Raw genomic sequence first — 24,065 nt, forward strand, 5'->3', positions numbered from 1 at the left:
ATTAAAAGATCATGCATAATCCTGCTGCTCCCTCTAGTGGACAACAGTGGAATTACAGTCTCCATCTTACAGTTGAAGTGTTTGAATGAATGAAATGAAAAGTTTTTCACTTATATCTCGGGAACCAGAAGGCGAAAAATTCTGAAACTCAGAGCATAGATAGTGCTTGAGGAGTCCTGTTGAATGAGACCATCGCAGTGTTTTTGGGCGATTGGGCCCGGGAGTTATGAGGCATATTATTTTGGGGCTTTTATCTCTGTAATGCCCAGGGCAAATTACACCACATTTGAATCGATGCTAGCCAAGGACGCGCCCTTTCCAACGAGCTCTCACACAAGGTTCGGGGTGGTCTGGGTCGGGAGTTACGGGCGTTCAAAGTCGGGGTCCCGCTGACTAACGATCCGCGGGGGGGGGGGCGCTCCCGAGGCCCGCGACCATACGTTTCGATCAAGAGCCCGGAGACGTCCTTACCATCAAAATTTGAACGCGCAGCGACTTTCCGTTTTCGAGTTATGAGTGAATTTGTACTGGGGGGGCGTGGCCTAAATGGCGGCCTCCGTTTTTACTTTCGTTTCTGGATTCCATTCATTAATGTGACACAATTGTCAATAGTAATACTTCAATAGATGAGTTTTGACAAAATGTGATTGTAAATGTTAAAATAATGATTTTATAAAGTCTAAATATGAATTATATAGCAATATTAGGGAGTAGTATGATGAAATGACAGCAGGGGGCAGTACAATACCACTTATTGGCTTAATATGCCATGTTATATATTTTTTTACATTTTTAACTGTTATAGAGGCAAATTTTGTCCGATCTGTCTGAAATTTTTCATACTTCTTAAGAGTCACATGTTCTGACTTGTTTTTATTAAAGAGATATAGGCTTTTGGAGACACTTGGTCAAGGCTACATATTGAAGTGACACTATTATAGCCATCCAAATGAAGAAGTTATACTTTTTCTGATAATTATTGATCTAGAGAGTCCAGAGAATTGCACTGCACTGGTTTTGAACATTATTATATGAACATTATATGATTATAGATGGAAAATACCATTTACAGCCAATACGGGCAATTTATATAATATATGATTTTAAAGCGTTTTAACAGTTATAGCGCCACCTATTGTCCGATCTCCATGAAATGTTGCATGCTTGTTAAGGATGTTATGTCACATATGCTCACCAATTTTTGTGAAGTTCTGAGTTTTTATTTAGGATTTATAGACTTTTTAGTGTATTTTGCCACGCCCATTTTATAAATGACCCTATTACAGCCATTCAAATGCAAAAGTTCAACTTTTTTTCGATAATTATTGATCTAGAGAGTCCAAAGAATTGTCCTAGACTGGTTTGGTTCCGATCGGGCGAAAAACCAGGGACTAGTTCGCAAAAGTAGGTTTTTAACATGTTCGCGAATATTTAATGAACGGTTTGATTGACAGCAATGGTTCTAGAGGCAAAGTTGTTCAGCATAAGCAGATCTATCAAATGATATGCATTTTGTGATGATAAGTGTAACACCACGTGATTACAGAGCCATAAAACTCATTAGCGCCAACTAGTGGCCGATTTCTTTCAAAATTCTTACAGACCTCTAGGGCCATGAGCCGAACATGCCCATTGAGTTTCGTTCCGATCGGCCTCCGTTAACCTTGTCTAATAGGTGCTCAAACTTCATTGGCCGATGGCGGCCATGTTTTTTGAGATACGCCAATGTCCTCATACACATACATGGCACCTTGGACCAAGACACTGCATACCAATTTTCAAGTCAATCGGACTAACGGTCAGGTGGTTATAGCCTGTTTTATGTTTTTTTCATTTTATAGCGCCACCATGAGGCCAATCGTCGCGATTTTTTTACTGTGACCCCAGATTGAACTCATACACATGTGTACCAAGTTTGGTGAAGATACCTCATTTACATCGGGAGTTATAGCCATTTTAGTAAAATAGGCCCCTCCCACAACGTACGTTTTGGCGCCCCTTAGCGACCGTGAATCGAAATTTCCACTTTTTTTCGATAATTATTGATATTCAGACTCCAGAGAACATTTCTGCACTGGTTTGGTTCCAATCGGGCAAAAAACCAGGGACTAGTTTGCAAAAGTAGGTTTTTGACAAAATTCAAAATGGCGGAAAATCTATCATGGCGGAAATGAAATCGGAGATATACGTTTTGTTCGTCAGGCATCCAGCTTTCCAATGATATAAGACACTTGAGTCTACGACATACGGTCTAGGAGTTATGAACAGTTTCGCGCTTTTGGTTGCTATAGCGCCACCTATGGGCCAATCGGGGTCATAATCTCTGAACCTTTCCTCGATTTTTGTACTACCATCTGTCAAAGTTTCAAAGTTCCAGCTCTTACGGTTTGGGCTGCACGATGCGTTTTACGGCGGAATAATAATAATAATAATAATTAAAGCTGCAAGCAGCATTTATCGGGGTTCAAGCAGTTAAGGCCTTTAAGGCCTTTAAGCACAAAAGCATCAAAAGTTATTAGTTTTATTAAGCAAGCATGTAACCACTGACATAATAGATGAAAAAGACAATTTACAGCCAATACAGGCAATGTACCATAGGAAATATATGGTTTTAAAGCTTTTTAACAGTTATAGCGACACCTATGGTCCGATCTCCATAAAATTGTTTACTGTGACCTCAAATTGAACCCATACACATGTGTACTGAGTTTGGTGAAGATATCTCATTTACTTCTTGAGTTATAGCCATTTTAGTAAAATAGGCTCCTCCCACAACAATTTACCACATTCTAGTATTATTTACTATGATTCTAGCATGATTTGCCATATTCTAGCAGGATTTACCATGATATACTACATTCTAGTATGATTTACCATACATTCTAGTATGATTTACCATTGTTTACTGTGATTCTAGCATGGTTCACCATAGTTTATCATGATTTATCATAGTTTACCATGATTTACCCTGTTCTAGCAACGTTTACCATGATTTACCATGTTCTAGCATGATGTACCATGATATACCATGTTCTAGAATGATGTACCAGGATTATAGTATGATTTACCTTGATACACCACATTCTAGTATTATTTACTATGATTTACCATGTTTTTAGCGTGATTTACCATGATTTACCACATTGTTAGCAATTATGTGAAGTTAGGTTTCTGAATAAATTCTGAATAATCTGATTAATAGTTTACAAAGACTTTGTGAAGTGTTTATAGACCATTCAAATATATTTTCATAATGACATATCCCAATAGCATTGAAAAAACAACATTTGTGTGTGTGTGTGTGTGTGTGTGTGTGTGTGATCTGTCTGAAAATGTTCATGCATGTTTAGAGTGATATTTCACATGTTCTGACTTGTTTTTAAGAAGGTCTGAGCATCTTAAAAGATATAAGCTTTCGGGGACACTTGGTCAAGGCCACGTATTGAAGTGACCCTATTATAGTCATCCAAATGAAGTAGTTCAACTTTTTCTGATAATTATTGATCTAGAGAGTCCAGAGAATTGTACTGCACTAGTTTTGAACATTATGATATGAAAATTATTTGATCATAGATGAAACAGACCATTTGCAGCCAATACAGGCAATTTACCATAGGAAATATATGGTTTTAAAGCTTTTTAACAATTATAGCGCCAACTATGGTCCGATCTCCATAAAATTTGGCATGCTTGTTAAAGATGTTATGGCACATATTCCCACCAATTTTTGTGAAGTTCTGAGTTTTCATTTATGATTTATAGGCTTTTTAGTGCATTTTGCCACACCCATTTTCTTTATGACCCTATTATAGCCATGCGCAAAATGCAAAAGTTCAACTTTTTTTTGATAATTATTGATCTAGAGAGTCCATAGAATTGTCCTAGACTGGTCTGGTTCCGATCGGGCGAAAAACCTAGGACTAGTTCGCAAAAGTAGGTTTTTAACATATTCGCGAATAATTAATGAACGGTTTGATTGACAGCAATGGTTCTTGAGGCAAAGTTGTTCAGCATGAGCAGATCTATTAAATGATATGCATTTTGTGACAATAAGTGTAACACCACGTGATTACAGAGCCATAAAACTCGTTAGCGCCAACTAGTGGCCGATTTCTTTCAAAATTCTTACAGACCTCTAGGGCCATGAGTCGAACATGCCCACCGAGTTTCGTTCCGATCGGCCTCCGTTAACCTTGTCTAATAGGTGCTCAAACTTCATTGGCCGATGGCGGCCATGTTTTTTGAGATACACCAATGTCCTCATAGACATACATGGGGCCTTGGACCAAGACACTGCATGCCAATTTTCAAGTCAATCGGACTAACGGTCAGGTGGTTATAGCCTGTTTTATGTTTTTTTCATGTTATAGCGCCACCATGTGGCCAATCGCCACGATTTTTTTACTGTGACCTCAGATTGACCTCTTACATATACGTACCAAGTTTGGTGAAGATACCTCATTCATTTCTGGAGTTATAGCTGTTTTAGTACAATAGGCTCCTCCCACAACATACATTTTGGCGCCCCTTAGCGACCGTGAATCGAAATTTCGACTTTTTTTCGATAATTATTGATATTCAGACTCCAGAGAACATTTCTGCACTGGTTTGGTTCCGATCGGACGAAAAACCTAGGACTAGTTCGCAAAAGTAGGTTTATAACAAAATTCAAAATGGCGGAAAAATTTGCATACCGGAAATGAAATCGGAGATATACGTTTTGTTCTTCAAGTGTCCAGCTTTCCAATGATATAAGACACTTGAGTCTACGACATACGGTCTAGGAGTTATGAACAGTTTCGCGCTTTTGGTTGCTATAGCGCCACCTATGGGCCAATCGGGGTCATACTCTCTGAACCTCTCCTCGATTTTTGTACTACCATCTGGCAAAGTTTCAAGGTTCCAGCTCATACGGTTTGGGCTGCACGATGCGTTTTAGCGGAGAAGAAAAATAATAATAAAAATCAGTACAATTACAATAGGGTTTCAGCACTTCGTGCTTGAACCCCTAATTAAAGCTGCAAGCAGCATTTAGCGGGGTTCAAGCATTTAGGGTCTTTAAGCACATAAGGCAGTTTAGTGAGTTTTTGTTTAGGATTTACAGGCTTTTGAGTGTTTTTTGCCATACCCATTTTCTAAATGATCCTGTTATGGCTACCCAATGGGTAAAGTTAAAGTTTTTTATATAATTAATAATCTAGAGCTTCCAGAGAATTGTACTGCACTGGTATATTTCTGATCGGGCGAAAAACCTAGGACTAGTTCGCAAAAGTAGGTTTTTAACATAATCGCAAGTATTTAATGAACAAATTGATTGACAGCAGTAGTTCTTGAGGCAAAGTTGTTCAGTATGAGGAGATCTATCAAATGATATGCATCACGTGATTACATAGCCGTAAAACCTGTTAGCATCAACTAGTGGCTGATTTTTCAAAATTCTTACAGACCTCTAGGGCCACGAGTCGAACATGCCCACCGAGTTTCGTTCTGATCGGCCTCCGTTAAGAGCAAACTAACAGCTTTGAATTAAAATGGTGAGGTATCCTGTTGTAAACATCAACCATGCCTGTTGACAGTTCTCTTTTGTGGGAAGGGAATGAAAAGTTCTCAAATCCGCAGCACAGCCTCAGACATAACATTTATATCCATGATCTGCCATTTTCACTATTGTCCTTGCTTGCTTCTTCACAATACCTGCAGATCTTCTGATGATTTGGCTGTGCAGGTCCACATTAACACTGCCTGGCCTAGAAAATGGACTGGGAAATGCAAATTTGGGGGGTATAAATATTAATGATCCTGACTCCAACGTCACAGTCGGTGTTATGGTGGGATTCACTCATTTTTCAGCGGTCTTTTGCAAACAGGAGATTTACACATGAAGGAGGAAACAATGGTGTTTGAGGCTCAAGGTATGTCAGTTCCATGTCCAGAACTCTTATCATTCAACTATGCCAAGATAAATACAGTTTTCAATTGTATGGCACCTTTAAAATAGATGATTAGTAATATAATGCTTACTTGGAGTCTGAAATGGCTTTAACAAAAGAAGAAAAATAGTCTTAGATTTCTGTTCATTCTAATCATGTACAAATAAAGTAGCACAGTAAGATTACATTTATTTGAATGCATTAGTGAGTGTGTGATTGTGCTGTGTGTGCAGCATGTCAATACTAAAAGTGAAGGTGTAGTTGATATCTTTGGTGATAATATCTGTAGTAATCATAAAAAAACAATTAAGAAATAAAGAATTAAAATTACAAATAATATTCTATTAAGATATGAGTTATAATAACATGATTTGCAATAGTAATAATATCAATAATATATGCACAATACACACAGATTAGACTATCAGGTCTGTGTTTTACAAAAACATTAGTATTGCAGCCAATGTGAGTCTGTGGGATTTATAAACAGACAAAATATGATTTGAAATGTTATTTTAATGATTTTATTAAGTTTAAACAATATTTCAAATGGAAAAAAAATGAAAAATAATATTTTAGTGAGCAGAATGAACCAATGAGTGTTCTTCTTCTGGTGGTTAAAATGTAAATGAAAACAATAATACTTAAACAATAATACTTAATACACTAACCATGCTTGAACACACACATGCACACACATTTTGTTGTAGATGTAGATATTTAAAATAAAAGATAGGTAACAAAATGATAATTGCAAATCTCCTCTGTATAACACCATTTTCAGATTTCAAATTAATCACTGAGAGGCAGAATTGTTCAAACTGAGAGCTCAGTAAAAATGAAGTGATAAACTTTGACAAAACATGACTGTGTTATAATAGGTGATTTTCATGCAATAATTTTATATAGTCCAAAAACTTATGCAAAAGCACAGATGAAAATATTTTATTAAGTAGAATGTCCTGCTTCCATAGTAGAAGACCACTAATTGACTCACTTTCATTTGAAAGACTTTTTTTATCCACCAGTAAAACAAAGCAGTTTCTCCATGTTCTTTCCATTAAGCATGCTTACACACACAGACACACACACAAACACATCCACACATCCACACACACACACACACACACACACACACACACACACACACACACACACACACACACACACACACACACACACACAAAGACAAATATGTTTTCAATGTTTTTAGGATGTGATATTGTGAAAATATCTTCATCTCCTCATCTTGAACAACTTTGCCTCAAGAATCACTAATGTCAATCAAACCGTTCATAATCATAATAAAAAAATAAAATATATACAAATATCATAAAAAAAAAAAAAAATCATAATAAAAAAGATTGCTTCTTAAAGCATTTGTTTATTTCCCAATACTGAAAGCGAATTAAAAGATCATGCGTAATCCTGCTGCTCCCTCTAGTGGACAACAGTGGTATCATAGCTTACATTTTACAGTTGAAGTGTTTGAATGAATGAATGGGAATTTGTTTTTTTACTTATATCTCAGGAACCAAAAGGCGAAAAATTCTGAAACTCAGAGCATAGATAGTGCTTGAGGAGCCCTGTTGAATGAGACCATCAAGGTGTTTTTGGGCGATTGGGGCTGGGAGTTATGGCTGTTATAAGGCATATCTGTTCGGGCTATTATCTCTGGAATGCCCAGGGCAAATAACACCACATTTGAATCGAAGCTAGCCAAGGACGTGCCCTTTCCAACGAGCTCTCACACAATGTTCGGGGTGGTCTGGGTCGGGAGTAATGGTCGTTCAAAATCGGGGGTCCCGCGGACTGGCGATGCGCGGGGGGCGCGCTCCCGAGGCCCGCGACGACACGTTTCGATCAAGAGCCCGGAGATGTCCTCACCATCAAAATTTGAGCGCGCAACGACTTTCCGTTTTCGAGTTATGAATGAATTTGTATTCGGGGGCGTGGCTTAAATGCCGTTATACTTTCGTTTCATTTCATTCATTTACTTTCGTCCATTTCCATATCTCAGTGTAACACAATTGTCAATAGTAATACTCAATAGATGAGTTTTGACAAAATGTGATTGTAAATGTTAAAATAATGATTTTATAAAGTCTAAATATGAATTTTATAACAATATTAGGGAGTAGTATGATGAAATGACAGCAGGGGGCAGTAAAATACCACTTATTGGCTTAATATGTCATTATATTCATATAAAATCACCTTTTGAAGAAGTTAAACTTTTTTTCTGATAATTATTGATCTAGAGAGTTCAGAGAATTGTGCTGCACTGGTTTTGAACATTATGATATGAACATTATATGATGATAGAAGACACCATTTACAGCAAATACAGGCAATTTACCATAGGAAATATATGGTTTTAAAGCGTTTTAACAGTTATAGCGCCAACTATGGTCCGATCTCCATAAAATTTCCCATGCTTCTTTAGCAGGTTATGACACATATGCTCATCAATTTTTGTGAAGTTCTGAGTTTTCGTTTAGGATTTATAGGCTTTTGAGTGCATTTTACCACGCCCCTTTTCTAAATGACCCTATTACAGCCATACTCATGCAAAAGTTAAACTTTTTTTTGATAATTATTGATCTAGAGAGTCCAGAGAATTGTCCTAGACTGGTGTGGTTCCGATCGGGCGAAAAACCAGGGACTAGTTCGCAAAAGTAGGTTTTTAACATATTCATGAATATTTAATGAACGGTTTGATTGACAGCAATGGTTCTGGAGGCAAAGTTGTTCAGGATGAGCAGATCTATCAAATGATATGCATTTTGTGACGATAAGTGTAACACCACGTGATTACAGAGCCATAAAACTCGTTAGCGCCAACTAGTGGCCGATTTCTTTCAAAATTCTTACAGACCTTTAGGGCCATGAGTCGAACATGCTCATCGAGTTTCGTTCCGATCGGCCTCCGTTAACCTTGTCTAATAGGTGCTCAAACTTCATTGGCCGATGGCGGCCATGTTTTTTGAGATACGCCAATGTCCTCATACACATACATGGCACCTTGGACCAAGACACTGCATACCAATTTTCAAGTCAATCGGACTAACGGTCAGGTGGTTATAGCCTGTTTTATGTTTTTTTCAATTTATAGCGCCACCATGAGGCCAATCGTCGCGATTTTTTTACTGTGACCCCAGATTAAACTCATACACATGTGTACCAAGCTTGGTGAAGATACCTCATTTACATCGGGAGTTATAGCCATTTTAGTAAAATAGGCCCCTCCCACAACGTACGTTTTGGCGCCCCTTAGCGACCGTGAATCGAAATTTCCACTTTTTTTCGATAATTATTGATATTCAGTCTCCAGAGAACATTTCTGCACTAGTTTGGTTCCAATCGGGCAAAAAACCAGGGACTAGTTCGCAAAAGTAGGTTTTTGACAAAATTCAAAATGGCGGAAAATCTATCATGGCGGAAATGAAATCGGAGATATACGTTTTGTTCGTCAGGCGTCTAGCTTTCCAATGATATAAGACACTTGAGTCTACGACATACGGTCTAGGAGTTATGAGCAGTTTCGCGCTTTTGGTTGTTATAGCGCCACCTATGGGCCAATCGGGGTCATAATCTCTGAACCTTTCCTCGATTTTTGTACTACCATCTGTCAAAGTTTCAAAGTTCCAGCTCTTACGGTTTGGGCTGCACGATGCGTTTTACGGCGGAATAATAATAATAATAATAATAATAATAATAATAAAAATCAGCACAATTACAATAGGGTTTCAGCACTTCGTGCTTGAACCCCTAATTAAAGCTGCAAGCAGCATTTATCGGGGTTCAAGCAATTAAGGCCTTTAAGGCATTTAAGCACAAAAGCATCAAAAGTTATTAAGATTTATTTAGCAAGCATGTAACCACTGACATAATAGATGGAAAAGACCATTTACAGCCAATACAGGCAGTTTACCATGGGAAATATGTTTTTAAAGCTTTTTAACAGTTATAGCGCCACATATGGTCCAATCTCCATAAAATTGATTACTGTGACCTCAAATTGAACCCATACACGTGTGTTCTGAGTTTGGTGAAGATATCTCATTTACTTCTTGAGTTATAGCCATTTTAGTAAAATAGGCTCCTCCCACAACAATTTACCACATTCTAGTATTATTTACTATGATTCTAGCATGATTTACCATAGTTTACCATGATATACTACATTCTAGTATGATTTACCATTGTTTACTGTGATTCTAGCATGTTTTACCATAGTTTATCATGATTTATCATAGTTTACCTGTCCCGTCAGCTGATCTGCTCCAGCTGAGCTGCATTAGCTGGTTAACTCCCCTCGCTGCTCAATGGCCAAAGCTCAAACAAGACGCCCTATTTAAAGCACATTCAGCTTGCTCATACATGCTTGCTGTTTGCTTTTGCTGCCCGCCACCTCCCCAGCTCCTCCTTATGCATAACGTGTCATTTGCTTTATGTCATGTTGCCTGCTCTGTTCACAGGGGGGATATTTTAGCTCTCACAGTCCTAAACTGTGTGAGCATTCCCTAATGCTGCTGCTGCTGTCCTCTGACTCTCTGCTATTTCATGGGGCTCATGAAAGGTCAGAGGACTCCCTGAACAGAGCCATACCGCCAAATTTCAATTCAGGAACATCAACTTGTTTGCAATCTATTCAATACAAATTCTTAAATTATTTTTATTGTCTGTGTGTTCTTGACTTAATGGACCTGACAGAACTAGCAACTATGTGAATTGTCAGTGCAAATGCAGTGATAAACACTGACAAAATCTGATTGTGTTATATTAGTTATTGTTATATAAGTGATTTTTGGAGTCTAAATATGAACGAAAGCACATGTGTAAAGCAAATGTGAAAAGACTTCATTAATAAAGTAGAATGGCAAGCAGAGGGCAGTAAAAGACCCCTTTTTGGCTCACTTTCACTTTAACCTTCATGATTTTCACCAGTTTTCTGCACTAAAGCAAACCAGTTTTTCCATGTGAACTCCATAATGCATGCTTACACACACACACACACACACACACACACACACACAAATATGTTTTCAAAGTTTTTGGGATATGTTATTGAGAAAATATATTTAAATTGTCTATAGGCATTTCTTTGTGATCTAATAATATAAAACTTCATAATCATAAAAAATAAAATAAATAAATGTATACAAATATCATAAAAAAATAAATAAAAAAAAACATCATAATAAAATAGATTGCTTTTTAAAGCATTTGTTTGTTTCCCAATACTGAAAGCTAATGAAAAGATCATGTGTAATCTTGCTGCTCCCTCTAGTGGACAACAGTGATATTATAGCTTACATATTACAATTGAAGTGTTTGAATGAATGAGTGAATGAATGGGAATTTGGTTTTTCACTTATATCTCGGTAACCAGAAGGCGAAATAACACCACATTCGAATCGAAGCTAGCCAACGAAGAGCCCTTTCCAACGAGCTCTCACACAAGGTTCGGGGTGGTCTGGTTCAGGAGTAACGGCCGTTCAAAATCGGGGTCCCGCCGACTAGCGATCTCCGGGGGGGGCGCGCTCCCGAGGCCCGCGACATCACGTTTCGATCAAGAGCCTGGAGAGGACCTTACCATCAAAATTTGAGCGCGCAACGACTTTCCGTTTTCAAGTTATGAGTGAATTTGTACTGGGGGGGGCGTGGCCTAAATGGCGGCCTCCGTTTTTACTTTCGTTTTCAATTCCATTGCTTAATTTGACACAATTGTCAATAGTAATACTTCAATAGATGAGTTTTGACAAAATGTGATTGTAAATGTTAAAATAATGATTTTATAAAGTCTAAATATGAATTATATAACAATATTAGGGAGTAGTATGATGAAATGACAGCAGGGGGCAGTACAATACCACTTATTGGCTTAATATGCCATGTTATATCATTTTTACCTTTTTAACTGTTATAGAGGCAAATTTTGTCCGATCTGTCTGAAATTTCTCATGCTTCTTAAGTCACATGTTCTGACTTGTTTTTATTAAAGAGATATAGGCTTTTGGAGACACTTGGTCAAGGCTACATATTGAAGTGACACTATTATAGCCATCCAAATGAAGAAGTTATACTTTTTCTGATAATTATTGATCTAGAGAGTCCAGGGAATTGCACTGCACTGGTTTTGAACATTATTATATGAACATTATATGATTATAGATGGAAAAGACCATTCACAGGCAATACAGGCAATTTACCATAGGAAATATATGGTTTTAAAGCGTTTTAACAGTTATAGCGCCACCTTTGGTCCGATCTCCATAAAAATTTCCATGCTTCTTTAGCATGTTAAGACACATATGCGCATCAATTTTTGTGAAGTTCTGAGTTTTCGTTTAGGATTTATAGGCTTTTGAGTGTATTTTGCCAAGCCCATTTTCTTTATGACCCAATTATAGCCATACGAAAAATGCAAAAGTTCAACTTTTTTTTGATAATTATTGATCTAGAGAGTCCAGAGAATTGTCCTAGACTGGTCTTATTCCGATCGGGCGAAAAACCTAGGACTAGTTCGCAAAAGTAGGTTTTTAACATATTCGCAAATAATTAATAAACGGTTTGAATGACAGCAATGGTTCTTGAGGCAAAGTTGTTCAGAATGAGGAGATCTATCAAATGATATGCATATTGTGTGGATATTTGTAACACCACGTGATTACAGAGCCGTAAAACTCGTTAGCGCCAACTAGTGGCCGATTTCTTTCAAAATTCTTACAGACCTCTAGGGCCATGAGTCGAACATGCCCATCCAGTTTCGTTCCGATCGGCCTCCGTTAACCTTGTCTAATAGGTGCTCAAACTTCATTGGCCGATGGCGGCCATGTTTTTTGAGATACGCCAATGTCCTCATAGACATACATGGCACCTTGGACCAAGACACTGCATACCAATTTTCAAGTCAATTGGACTAACGGTCAGGTGGTTATAGACTGTTTTATGTTTTTTTCATGTTATAGCGCCACCATGTGGCCAATCGCCGCAGTTTTTTTACTGTCACCTCAGATTGACCTCTTACACATGTGTACCGAGTTTGGTGAAGATACCTCATTTACTTCTGGAGTTATAGCCATTTTAGTAAAATAGGCCCCTCCCACAACGTACGTTTTGGCACCCCCTAGCAACCGTGAATCGAATTTTCAACTTTTTTTCGATAATTATTGATATTCAGACTCTAGAGAACATTTCTGCACTGGTTTGGTTCCGATCGGGCGAAAAACCAGGGACTAGTTCGCAAAAGTAGGTTTTTGACAAAATTCAAAATGGCGGAAAATCTATCATGGCGGAAATGAAATCGGAGATATACGTTTTGTTCGTCAGGCGTCCAGCTTTCCAATGATATAAGAAACTTGAGTCTACGACATACGGTCTAGGAGTTCTGAGCAGTTTCGCGCTTTTGGTCGCTATAGCGCCACCTATGGGCCAATCGAGGTCATACTTTGATACGTTCTCCCCAAATTGAGGACTACCATTTGGCCAACTTTCAAGGTTCCAGCTCTTACGGTTTGGTCTGCACGATGCGTTTTAGGGGAAAATAATAATAATAATTAAAGCTGCAAGCAGCATTTATCGGGGTTCAAGCATTTAAGGCCTTTAAGGCCTTTAAGCACAAAAGCATCAAAAGTTATTATGTTTTATTTAGCAAGCATTTAACCACTGACATAATAGATGGAAAACACCATTTACAGCCAATACAGGCAATGTACCATAGGAAATATATGGTTTTAAAGCTTTTTAACAGTTATAGCGCCACCTTTTGTCCGATCTCCATAAAATTGTACAGGCTTGTTAATGATGTTCTTTTACATATGCTCACCAATTTTTGTGAAGTTCTGAGTTTTCATTTAGGATTTATAGGCTTTTTAGTGTATTTTGCCACGCCCATTTTATAAATGACCCTATTACAGACATGCAAATGCAAAAGTTCAACTTTTTTTTGATAATTATTTATCTAGAGAGTCCAGAGAATTGTCCTAGACTGGTCTGGTTCCGATCGGGCAAAAAACCTAGGACTAGTTCGCAAAAGTAGGTTTTTAACATATTCGCAAATATTTAATGAACGGTTTGATTGACAGCAGTGGTCCTTGAGGCAAAGTTGTTCAACATGAGGAGATCTATCAAATGATATGCATTTTGTGACGAAATTTGTTACACCACGTGATTACAGAGCCTTAAAACTCGTTAGCGCCAACTAGTGGCCGATTTCTTTCAAAATTCTTACAGACCTCTAGGGGCTTGAGCCGAACATGCCCACCGAGTTTCGTTCTGATCGGACTTCGTTAACCTTGTTTAATAGGTGCTCAAACCTCATTGGCCAATGGCGGCCATGTTTTTTGACATATGCCAATATCCTTTTAGATATACATGGCCCCTTGGGCCAAGACACTGCATACCAAATTTCAAGTCATTCGGAAAAACGGTCAGGTGTCTATACGTTTTTTTTGTTTTATAGCACCACCATGTGGCCAATCGATGCAATTTTTTTATCGTGACCTCAAATTGACCCCCTACATATTTGTACCAAGTGTGGTGAAGTTTACGAAATTACTTCTTGAGTTATAGCCATTTTAGTAAAATAGGCTCCTCCCACAACGTTAATTTTGCACCCCCTAGCGACCGTGAATTGAAATTTCAACTTTTTTTCGATAATTATTGATCTTCAGACTCCAGAGAACAATTCTGCACTGGTTTGGTTCCGATCGAGCAAAAAACCAGGGACTAGTTCGCAAAAGTAGGTTTTCGACAAAATTCAAAATGGCGGAAAATCTATCATGACGGAAATGAAATCGGAGATATACGTTTTGTTCGTCAGACGTCCAGCTTTCCAATGATATAAGACACTTGTGTCTACGACATACGGTATAGGAGTTATGACCACTTTCGCGCTTTTGGTCGCTATAGCGCCACCTATGGGCCAATCGGCGTCATAATTTGATAACCTCTCCTCGATTTTTGTACTACCATATGCCAAAGTTTCAAAGCTCTAGCTCTTACGGTTTGGGCTGCACGATGCGTTTTACGGCAGAAGAATAATAATAATTAAAGCTGCAAGCAGCATTTAGCGGGGTTCAAGCATTTAGGGTCTTTAAGCACATAAGGCAGTTTAGTGAGTTTTTGTTTAGGATTTACAGGCTTTTGAGTGTTTTTTGCCATACCCATTTTCTAAATGATCCTGTTATGGCTACCCAATGGGTAAAGTTAAAGTTTTTTATATAATTAATAATCTAGAGCTTCCAGAGAATTGTACTGCACTGGTATATTTCTGATCGGGCGAAAAACCTAGGACTAGTTCGCAAAAGTAGGTTTTTAACATAATCGCAAGTATTTAATGAACAAATTGATTGACAGCAGTAGTTCTTGAGGCAAAGTTGTTCAGTATGAGGAGATCTATCAAATGATATGCATCACGTGATTACATAGCCGTAAAACCTGTTAGCATCAACTAGTGGCTGATTTTTCAAAATTCTTACAGACCTCTAGGGCCACGAGTCGAACATGCCCACCGAGTTTCGTTCTGATCGGCCTCCGTTAAGAGCAAACTAACAGCTTTGAATTAAAATGGTGAGGTATCCTGTTGTAAACATCAACCATGCCTGTTGACAGTTCTCTTTTGTGGGAAGGGAATGAAAAGTTCTCAAATCCGCAGCACAGCCTCAGACATAACATTTATATCCATGATCTGCCATTTTCACTATTGTCCTTGCTTGCTTCTTCACAATACCTGCAGATCTTCTGATGATTTGGCTGTGCAGGTCCACATTAACACTGCCTGGCCTAGAAAATGGACTGGGAAATGCAAATTTGGGGGGTATAAATATTAATGATCCTGACTCCAACGTCACAGTCGGTGTTATGGTGGGATTCACTCATTTTTCAGCGGTCTTTTGCAAACAGGAGATTTACACATGAAGGAGGAAACAATGGTGTTTGAGGCTCAAGGTATGTCAGTTCCATGTCCAGAACTCTTATCATTCAACTATGCCAAGATAAATACAGTTTTCAATTGTATGGCACCTTTAAAATAGATGATTAGTAATATAATGCTTACTTGGAGTCTGAAATGGCTTTAACAAAAGAAGAAAAATAGTCTTAGATTTCTGTTCATTCTAATCATGTACAAATAAAGTAGCACAGTAAGATTACATTTATTTGAATGCATTAGTGAGTGTGTGATTGTGCTGTGTGTGCAGCATGTCAATACTAAAAGTGAAGGTGTAGTTGATATCTTTGGTGATAATATCTGTAGTAATCATAAAAAAACAATTAAGAAATAAAGAATTAAAATTACAAATAATATTCTATTAAGATATGAGTTACAATAACATGATTTGTAATAGTAATAATATCAATAATATATGCACAATACACACAGTTTAGACTATCAGGTCTGTGTTTTACAAAAACATTAGTATTGCAGCCAATGTGAGTCTGTGGGATTTATAAACAGACAAAATATGATTTGAAATGTTATTTTAATGATTTTATTAAGTTTAAACAATATTTCAAATGGAAAAAAAATGAAAAATAATATTTTAGTGAGCAGAATGAACCAATGAGTGTTCTTCTTCTGGTGGTTAAAATGTAAATGAAAACAATAATACTTAAACAATAATACTTAATACACTAACCATGCTTGAACACACACATGCACACACATTTTGTTGTAGATGTAGATATTTAAAATAAAAGATAGGTAACAAAATGATAATTGCAAATCTCCTCTGTATAACACCATTTTCAGATTTCAAATTAATCACTGAGAGGCAGAATTGTTCAAACTGAGAGCTCAGTAAAAATGAAGTGATAAACTTTGACAAAACATGACTGTGTTATAATAGGTGATTTTCATGCAAGTAATTTTATATAGTCCAAAAACTAACGCAAAAGCACAGATGAAAATATTTTATTAAGTAGAATGTCCTGCAGAGGGCAGTAGAAGACCACTAATTGACTCACTTTCATTTGAAAGACTTTTTTTATCCACCAGTAAAACAAAGCAGTTTCTCCATGTTCTTTCCATTAAGCATGCTTACACACACAGACACACACACAAACACATCCACACACACACACACACACACACACACACACACACACACACACACACACACACACACACACACAAAGACAAATATGTTTTCAATGTTTTTAGGATGTGATATTGTGAAAATATCTTCATCTCCTCATCTTGAACAACTTTGCCTCAAGAATCACTAATGTCAATCAAACCGTTCATAATCATAATAAAAAAATAAAATATATACAAATATCATAAAAAAAAAAAAAATCATAATAAAAAAGATTGCTTCTTAAAGCATTTGTTTATTTCCCAATACTGAAAGCGAATTAAAAGATCATGCGTAATCCTGCTGCTCCCTCTAGTGGACAACAGTGGTATCATAGCTTACATTTTACAGTTGAAGTGTTTGAATGAATGAATGGGAATTTGTTTTTTTACTTATATCTCAGGAACCAAAAGGCGAAAAATTCTGAAACTCAGAGCATAGATAGTGCTTGAGGAGCCCTGTTGAATGAGACCATCAAGGTGTTTTTGGGCGATTGGGGCTGGGAGTTATGGCTGTTATAAGGCATATCTGTTCGGGCTATTATCTCTGGAATGCCCAGGGCAAATAACACCACATTTGAATCGAAGCTAGCCAAAGACGGGACCTTTCCAACGAGCTCTCACACAATGTTCGGGGTGGTCTGGGTCGGGAGTAATGGTCGTTCAAAATCGGGGGTCCCGCGGACTGGCGATGCGCGGGGGGCGCGCTCCCGAGGCCCGCGACGACACGTTTCGATCAAGAGCCCGGAGATGTCCTCACCATCAAAATTTGAGCGCGCAACGACTTTCCGTTTTCGAGTTATGAATGAATTTGTATTCGGGGGCGTGGCTTAAATGCCGTTATACTTTCGTTTCATTTCATTCATTTACTTTCGTCCATTTCCATATCTCAGTGTAACACAATTGTCAATAGTAATACTCAATAGATGAGTTTTGACAAAATGTGATTGTAAATGTTAAAATAATGATTTTATAAAGTCTAAATATGAATTTTATAACAATATTAGGGAGTAGTATGATGAAATGACAGCAGGGGGCAGTAAAATACCACTTATTGGCTTAATATGTCATTATATTCATATAAAATCACCTTTTGAAGAAGTTAAACTTTTTTTCTGATAATTATTGATCTAGAGAGTTCAGAGAATTGTGCTGCACTGGTTTTGAACATTATGATATGAACATTATATGATGATAGAAGACACCATTTACAGCAAATACAGGCAATTTACCATAGGAAATATATGGTTTTAAAGCGTTTTAACAGTTATAGCGCCAACTATGGTCCGATCTCCATAAAATTTCCCATGCTTCTTTAGCAGGTTATGACACATATGCTCATCAATTTTTGTGAAGTTCTGAGTTTTCGTTTAGGATTTATAGGCTTTTGAGTGCATTTTACCACGCCCCTTTTCTAAATGACCCTATTACAGCCATACTCATGCAAAAGTTAAACTTTTTTTTGATAATTATTGATCTAGAGAGTCCAGAGAATTGTCCTAGACTGGTGTGGTTCCGATCGGGCGAAAAACCAGGGACTAGTTCGCAAAAGTAGGTTTTTAACATATTCATGAATATTTAATGAACGGTTTGATTGACAGCAATGGTTCTAGAGGCAAAGTTGTTCAGGATGAGCAGATCTATCAAATGATATGCATTTTGTGACGATAAGTGTAACACCACGTGATTACAGAGCCATAAAACTCGTTAGCGCCAACTAGTGGCCGATTTCTTTCAAAATTCTTACAGACCTTTAGGGCCACGAGTCGAACATGCTCATCGAGTTTCGTTCCGATCGGCCTCCGTTAACCTTGTCTAATAGGTGCTCAAACTTCATTGGCCGATGGCGGCCATGTTTTTTGAGATACGCCAATGTCCTCATACACGTACATGGCACCTTGGACCAAGACACTGCATACCAATTTTCAAGTCAATCGGACTAACGGTCAGGTGGTTATAGCCTGTTTTATGTTTTTTTCAATTTATAGCGCCACCATGAGGCCAATCGTCGCGATTTTTTTACTGTGACCCCAGATTAAACTCATACACATGTGTACCAAGCTTGGTGAAGATACCTCATTTACATCGGGAGTTATAGCCATTTTAGTAAAATAGGCCCCTCCCACAACGTACGTTTTGGCGCCCCTTAGCGACCGTGAATCGAAATTTCCACTTTTTTTCGATAATTATTGATATTCAGTCTCCAGAGAACATTTCTGCACTAGTTTGGTTCCAATCGGGCAAAAAACCAGGGACTAGTTCGCAAAAGTAGGTTTTTGACAAAATTCAAAATGGCGGAAAATCTATCATGGCGGAAATGAAATCGGAGATATACGTTTTGTTCGTCAGGCGTCTAGCTTTCCAATGATATAAGACACTTGAGTCTACGACATACGGTCTAGGAGTTATGAGCAGTTTCGCGCTTTTGGTTGTTATAGCGCCACCTATGGGCCAATCGGGGTCATAATCTCTGAACCTTTCCTCGATTTTTGTACTACCATCTGTCAAAGTTTCAAAGTTCCAGCTCTTACGGTTTGGGCTGCACGATGCGTTTTACGGCGGAATAATAATAATAATAATAATAATAAAAATCAGCACAATTACAATAGGGTTTCAGCACTTCGTGCTTGAACCCCTAATAATAATTAAAGCTGCAAGCAGCATTTATCGGGGTTCAAGCAGTTAAGGCCTTTAAGGCCTTTAAGCACACAAGCATTAAAAGACATTAAGTTTTATTTAGCAGGCATTTAACAATTGACATAATAGACGGAAAAGACCATTTACAGCCAATACAGGCAGTTTACCATGGGAAATATATGGTTTTAAAGCTTTTTAACAGTTATAGCGCCACCTTTGGTCCGATCTCCATAAAATTTGGCATGCTTGTTAATGATGTTATGTCACATATGCTCACCAATTTTTGTGAAGTTCTGAGTTTTCATTTATGATTTATAGGCATTTTAGTGTATTTTGCCACGCCCCTTTTGTAAATTACCCTGTTACAGCCAGGCAAATGCAAAAGTTCAACTTTTTTTCGATAATTATTTATCTAAAGAGTCCAGAGAATTGTCCTAGACTGGTCTGGTTCCGATCGGGCGAAAAACCAGGGACTAGTTCGCAAAAGTAGGTTTTTAACATATTCATGAATATTTAATGAACGGTTTGATTGACAGCAATGGTTCTTGAGGCAAAGTTATTCAGCATGAGGAGATCTATCAAATGATATGCATTTTGTGACAATAAGTGTAACACCACGTGATTACAGAGCCATAAAACTCGTTAGCGCCAACTAGTGTCCGATTTCTTTCAAAATTCTTACAGACCTCTAGGGCCATGAGTCGAACATGCCCATCGAGTTTCGTTCCGATCGGCCTCCGTTAACCTTGTCTAATAGGTGCTCAAATCTCATTGGCCAATGGCGGCCATGTTTTTCGAGATACGCCAATATCCTTTTAGACACACATGGCCCCTTGGGCCAAGACACTGCGTACCAAATTTCAAGTCAATCGGACTAACGGTCAGGCGTCTATATGTTTTTTTTGTTTTATAGCGCCACCATGTGGCCAATCGACGCAATTTTTTTACTGTGACCTCAGATTGACCTCCTACACATGTGTACCAAGTTTGGTGAAGTTTACTAAATTACTTCTTGAGTTATAGCCGTTTTAGTAAAATAGGCTCCTCCCACAACGTTAATTTTGCACCCCCTAGCGACCGTGAATCGAAATTTCAACATTTTTTCGATAATTATTGATCTTCAGACACCAGAGAACAATTCTGCACTGGTTTGGTTCCGATCGGGCGAAAAACCAGGGACTAGTTCGCAAAAGTAGGTTTTCAACAAAATTCAAAATGGCGGAAAATCTATCATGGCGGAAATAAAATCGGAGATATACGTTTTTTTCGTAAGGCGTCCAGCTTTCCAATGATATAAGACACTTGAGTCTATGACTTACGGTCTAGGAGTTATGAGCAGTTTCGCGCTTTTGGTTGCTATAGCGCCACCTATGGGCCAATCGGGGTCATAATTTGATAACCTCTCCTCGATTTTTGTACTACCATCTGGCAAAGTTTCAAAGCTCCAGCTCTTACGGTTTGGGCTGCACGATGCGTTTTACGGCAGAAGAAAAATAATAATAATAATAATAATTAAAGCTGCAAGCAGCATTTATCGGGGTTCAAGCAGTTAAGGCCTTTAAGGCATTTAAGCACAAAAGCATCAAAAGTTATTAAGAGTTATTAAGCAAGCATGTAACCACTGACATAGTAGATGGAAAAGACCATTTACTGCCAATACAGGCAATGTACCATAGGAAATATATGATTTTAAAGCTTTTTAACAGTTATAGCGCCACCTTTGGTCCGATCTCCATAAAATTTAGTACGCTTGTTAATGATGTTATGTCACATATGCGCACCAATTTTTGTCAAATTCTGAGTTTTCATTTATGATTTATAGGCTTTTTAGTGTATTTTGCCACGCCCCTTTTATAAATGACCCTATTACAGCCACCAAAATTAAAAAAAGTTCAACTTTTTTTCGATAATTATTGATCTAGAGAGTCCAGAGAATTGTTCTAGACTGGTCTGGTTCCGATCGGGCAAAAAACCAGGGACTAGTTTGCAAAAGTAGGTTTTTAACATATTCATGAATATTTAATGAACGGTTTGATTGACAGCAATGGTTCTTGAGGCAAAGTTGTTCAGCATAAGCAGATCTATCAGATGATATGCATTTTGTGATGATAAGTGTAACACCACGTGATTACAGAGCCATAAAACTCGTTAGCGCCAACTAGTGGCCGATTTCTTTCAAAATTCTTACAGACCTCTAGGGGCTTGAGCCGAACATGCCCACCGAGTTTCGCTCCGATCGGACTTCGTCAACGGTACTCAAACCTCATTGGCCAATGGCGGCCATGTTTTTTTAGATACGCCATATTCCTTTTAGACATACATGGCCCCTTGGGCCAAGACACTGCATACCAAATTTCAAGTCAATCGGACTAACGGTCAGGTGTCTATACGTTTTTTTTGTTTTATAGCGCCACCATGTGGCCAATCGACGCAATTTTTTTACTGTGACCTCAAATTGACCTCTTACACACGTTTAGCAAGTTTGGTGAAGTTTACTGAATTACTTCTTGAGTTATAGCCATTTTAGTAAAATAGGCTCCTCCCACAACGTTAATTTTGCACCCCCTAGCGACCGTGAATCGAAATTTCAACTTTTTTTCGATAATTATTGATCTTCAGACTCCACAGAACAATTCTGCACTGGTTTGGTTCCGATCGGGCGAAAAACCAGGGACTAGTTCGCAAAAGTAGGTTTTCGACAAAATTCAAAATGGCGGAAAATCTATCATGGCGGAAATAAAATCGGAGATATACGTTTTGTTCGTCAGGCGTCCAGCTTTCCTCTGATATAAGACACTTGAGTCTATGACTTACGGTCTAGGAGTTATGAGCAGTTTCGCGCTTTTGGTTGCTATAGCGCCACCTATGGGCCAATCGGGGTCATAATTTGATAACCTCTCCTCGATTTTTGTACTACCATCTGGCAAAGTTTCAAGGTTCCAGCTCTTACGGTTTGGGCTGCACGATGCGTTTTACGGCAGAAGAAAAATAATAATAATAATAATAATAATAATTAAAGCTGCAAGCAGCATTTATCGGGGTTCAAGCAATTAAGGCCTTTAAGGCCTTTAAGCATAAAAGCATCAAAAGTTATTAAGATTTATTTAGCAAGCATGTAACTACTGACATAATAGATGAAAAAGACCATTTACCATAGGAAATATATGGTTTTAAAGCTTTTTAACAGTTATAGTGCCACCTTTGGTCCAATCTCCATAAAATTTTGCATGCTTGTTAAGGATGGTATGTCACATATGCTCACCAATTTTTGTGAAGTTCTGAGTTTTTGTTTAGGATTTATAGGCTTTTGATTGTATTTTGCCACGCCCATTTTATAAATGACCCTATTACAGCAATCCAAATGCAAAAGTTCAACTTTTTTTTGATAATTATTGATCTAGAGAGTCCAGAGAATTGTCCTAGACTGGTCTGGTTCCGATCGGGCGAAAAACCTAGGACTAGTTCGCAAAAGTAGGTTTTTAACATATTCATGAATATTTAATGAACTGTTTGATTGACAGCAATGGTTCTAGAGGCAAAGTTGTTCAGCATGAGCAGATCTATCATATGATATGCATTTTGTGACGATAAGTGTAACACCACGTGATTACAGAGCCATAAAACTCGTTAGCGCCAACTAGTGGCCGATTTCTTTCAAAGTTCTTACAGACCTCTAGGGGCTTGAGCCGAACATGCCCACTGAGTTTCATTCTGATCGGCCTCCGTTAACCTTGTCTAATAGGTGCTCAAACTTCATTGGCCGATAGCGGCCATGTTTTTTGAGATACACCAATGTCCTCATAGACATACATGGCACCTTGGACCAAGACACTGCATACCAATTTTCAAGTCAATCGGACTAACGGTCAGGTGGTTATAGCCTGTTTTATGTTTTTTTCATATTATAGCGCCACCATGAGGCCAATCACCGCGATTTTTTTACTGTGACCTCAACTTGAGCTCTTACATATGTGTACCGAGTTTGGTGAAAATATCTCATTTCGTTCACGAGTTATAGCCATTTTTGTATAATTAGCTCCGCCTCCTGCAAACGTTTTGATACTCCTTAGCAACCGTGGATCGAAATTTTACATTTTTTTCGATAATTATTGATCTTCAGACTCCTGTGAATATTTCTGCACTGGTTTGGTTCCGATCGGGCGAAAAACCAGGGACTAGTTCGCAAAAGTAGGTTTTGGACAAAATCCAAAATGGCGGGAAAATTTGCATACCGGAAATGAAATCCTTGAGGCCTTTTTTGTTCGGCTTGACCCAAGGATTCCAAAGATATAAGACACTTGAGTCTGTGACAAAGGGTTGATGAGATTTAAGCAAAAATATGCCATTTTTTTGTTTTTTGCACTGTAGCGCCACCTATTGGCCAATCTAGCTCATATTCTCTGAACCTCTCCTCGATT

The 24,065-nt window shown here is 38.0% G+C and overlaps 1 protein-coding gene across 2 annotated transcripts in view; it reads right to left on the reverse strand.

Annotated features, from left to right (window-relative positions):
• LOC311299901 (uncharacterized protein) overlaps window positions 1-24,065 on the reverse strand; it is a 62,946-nt gene that overhangs the window by 15,335 nt on the left and 23,546 nt on the right. The window lies entirely within an intron of this gene.

This window comes from Rutilus rutilus (assembly GCF_951802725.1).
Source record: "Rutilus rutilus genome assembly, chromosome: 11".
Taxonomy (NCBI): Eukaryota; Metazoa; Chordata; class Actinopteri; order Cypriniformes; family Leuciscidae; genus Rutilus; species Rutilus rutilus.